This window comes from Anser anser (genome assembly GCF_964211835.1).
Source record: "Anser anser genome assembly, chromosome: 21".
Taxonomy (NCBI): domain Eukaryota; kingdom Metazoa; phylum Chordata; class Aves; order Anseriformes; family Anatidae; genus Anser; species Anser anser.
Window position 1 is genome coordinate 4,917,782 of NC_139742.1, and position 3,866 is coordinate 4,921,647.

Genomic DNA, 3,866 nt, shown 5'->3' on the forward strand with positions numbered 1-3,866 from the left:
CCCCAGATTCATGATGCCTTAGGTCCCAAACGCGCTTCCATCCCTCTTGGAGCTGCTTTTCATTACCTATCAAGGCAGACATTAGGCAGCAGATGGTTCAGCAGAACAGTCATGGAGGATGTACTTCCCCAAGGGGAACGCACTTCTCAGACTGATGTTCGATCGGATAGCATGATTGGCAGAAATTTAAAACCGATTTAAAAATATATGCCGTCATCAGAGGTCCATCAGGGGCTCGGTCCTGAAGAGACCTGAGACATGGGTGCACCAAATCATGCGAGTACCCAAGCAGCCTCACGGCAGAGGCTGAGGTTCGGGCGTTTTCTCACGGGAAGAAGCACAGAGGATGGCATCGCGGTGCTGAAGTCCGTTGTCAGCTCTGGTCCTGCTGGTCCTGGTCCTGCAGTGCTGCAGCATGGCCGAGCCTCTGGGTTGCATGGGGAAGGACACCAGGGTCATCGCTGCCGTCCTTTGGCGACACGCTTACCCCAAAATAGTGGCATTTTCTAGCAGTCTAGCTGATGCTGATTTGTGCCTTGTTTGGTGCTGTCGTTTCTTTTTTTCCTCTGGGTTTAGCAGGTACCCGTTTGGAAGCAAGGGGAACCCTGATGCAGCAAGGGTCAGGGTTAAAGGAACCTCAGAGGGGGAGCCAAAACGGGCCCCTGGGGCAGGGAGATGGCAAAGTACGAAGTGAAAGTTCATCTCAGCTGTGTGCATTGATTCACCTGCCCCTGAGTAATTTAGAGAGTCAAACGAGGACTCTTCACGTGACTTCGTTTACAGGCAACATTTCCCAAAATCGCCTCTTTCCAAATCAGCTCCCATATAACAGCAGCTTTTGCAGAGTTCCCACACCTCTCACCGCGGTCTTGACAGCAAAACTCTAAGAAAAAGGCAGGAGCTCTGGCTTTGCAAGAGCCAAAGCCACCCCTGAGTTCCTCAAATCCCTGATCCCTTCGGTGTGGGACAGCCGTTCTGGCCCTGGCATCTATCTGCCTCCCGACAGCAACCCCTCCTCGCAAATATTTTCAAACAGCGAAGCAGCAAAGAAGCTCAAAGCCTGGGAGATGTGATAAACACGGATTTGTTCCCTCCTTCCGGGTACTGATGTGCAAATAGTGTCGGAGGTCTCCAGCCTGCACAGAGCCGGGCTGCGTCCCGCAGACTCTCACAACCACACGAGGAGGAGCTGAAGGGGTCTCTGCAGGGAGCACCGCGTTTGCAGACCCCTCTGAAAGGCCCCGTATTAGCAAATTATGTTTGAGATGGGCTTTAAAGGCAGCAGCCCCTTTCATAACGTGGCTTTGAAAACGCCGGCTCCCTTGAGGCTGCGGACTGAAGCGAGACACTTTCACAGCTTTGAGAAAATGGTTTATAATACATATACGAGAGAAAAATGAAGGATAAAGAGTATTCTCTTGTCTGTCTTCTTTTATTTTTTTTTCTTTTTCCCCTTTCCTTTATTTACCAAAAGTACCTCCAAGGCTAATGGCATTTTCTTTGGCCGCTGGGAGCAGAGAAAGATTGAAGTCTGAAATATGAAAGCTTTCCTCTTGTTTTTTAACAACTTTGGATCACTCTAGTTAACTCTCAGTCTCAGTTCAAAGCACAAGTAGAAACTGAAAGACTGGTTCTGTTTTTCTATTAGAAATGAGCAATAAATGATTTCTCATCTCAGAAAGAAACATGGAGGCTTAAAATTCCTTGTCCTGGATGAAAAGTCAAAATCTCTAAGACTTTCATGAACTGACAAAAAAAAAAAAAAACAAAAACTGCCTGCAATACCTCATTTTGATGATATCAAAGTGTTTCATGTGTGACCTCTTTTTCATTTTAAAAAATGTTTTTATTATAATCAGCTTAAATTTCAAAACAAAGTCACTTTGAATAAAAAGTTAAAACAGGTTTTCTTCATCTCAATTTTTTTCCCGACAGAAGAAATTCATCAAACTGGCTCTCTTTCTGTGAAGCATTTCAATTGAGATGAATCAGCCTTTTTCAAACTGAAATAAATGTCTTAACAAGATATTCCTGCCCAGCTCTTGTTCCAGAAATAGTGAATTTCTTGGACAAGCGTACACAATGACGGGCAGTGCAGAGGACAGAAGTCTGGGGACAATATAAGGCTGAGAAGTCCAAAAAAAGGAGAATATACATCTTGAGGAGTTAGATCCAAGGGTGACAATGATTTCAGCCTTTCCTTGAGGACTTAGAGGTCCTAATCAGTCCTAAAACTGAGACTGGTGCCTTAATGCTGTTGCTCATACCAAAGCTCTGGGTTTCCCAGCTTGCCTGCTCGAGCACTGGCGGGAAATTTGTTGTGAACGGCCTCTGACGTATTATTTTGGTGCTCCCTCTCAGGATATAAACATCCAGAAACAGCAATGTTAGGCAAACCAATCAAATTCTTTTTAGCCTCTGAGAACCTCTGGTGTTCCTATTTGAGCTGCCTGGAGCTTTCCCTTGCTTTATCAAAGCTGGGTTGTTTGGCTCAGGCAGCAGCTACTGGAGGGAAGTGCTGGGACCTGAAGGCAGGAAGGAGCAAAGGGGTCTGCCCCTGTGCCTTACTCTCCTCTTGCAATGCCAGAAGGTAGTGGGGATGCACTGGCAAAATAATACGGTCAGTGTCAGGAAGATCCTAGAAATTTCCTTGCCCACCAGCTGATTGTATCCCCAGTTTATTTTTAAGCCCAGAGTGACTTGGCTGGGAGCCACTCCAAGGATTCGGTGCTAGACAAAGAGATGACATGATGCTCTGATCTTTGCTCTTCTTCTGACCTTAATTTGCTCTGTGATCACGAGCTGTTCGTGTAATCTCCCCTGGGCATAGGTTCTCCAGGAATGGAATGAGAATAATATCTAGTTGTAGAGGAGAGCAGGAAGAAAAATCCCAGAAGTTAACCTGTCAGGCCAAACAGTAGCAAAGATGAAGGAAATTTATCACTCCTAAACCGAATGTCCACTGGATGTACAGCTTGAACTGTTAGTAGGAACTGACTCATTTCTTTATTATGCTCCTTTTCCAAGTTTCCAATTTCCCAGGATTTCTTACCTCCTGTGGATCAGCTTTAGTATATCATTAGCTTGATCCCAGGCAAAGTGGACAGGGCTGGGCGAGGGGCTCCTTCCCCAGCGGGCATTTCATCCAGGTCAGCTCCCAGGCATCTCCTCCTGACCACGACAGGTTGCTCTTCTCAACAGCATCTGCAAGAGGAGGTGGATCTGGAGTCAGTGCAGTAATTTTTAGCTTTGGTTGAAATTGTGGATGATCTAGGCAAAGTTATTTTTAAAAACTAGCTGAAAGAACCCCAAAAGATTTGATGGGAAATAATTTCCACTTAAGAGAAGTGTTAAGTTAGGAATAGTAAGGATGGTGGCCTCTAGGGAGGACAGAAAATAGAAAGGAAAGGAAAAAGGAAGATCCTTAAGGAGATGAGGCCTTAGCCCACGCCATGGAAAAGGCCAATTTCCCAGGATGGACAGATAATGGGGATGAGGATGCAGGGAGCATGGCAGCCGGGTCTAGTGAGATTCAGCCTGGCAAGCTGACACCTGTGAGGAGATAACAAATGCTTCCCCTCTCCCCCTCGCCTCCTCCTTTGCCAAAGTTTAAAGTTTACCTGGTAATTCCCTTATCGGAAGTTTGGGCTAAGAACGCTTATCTGGATTTTACAGGCAGCTCCTGGCACCAGACCAAGCACAGAGGAAAGGATTTCATTCTTCTCCAGTTGTTAAATGAAAGCAACATTATAAGCCAACAATATTATTCTCATTAATGGGAAGGGACTGCTAATGATGGGAACATATGTGTTTGGCTTTCAAATGAGACTTGCCATCTATCCCTGCTTCTGACCTGGTGCAGCTTA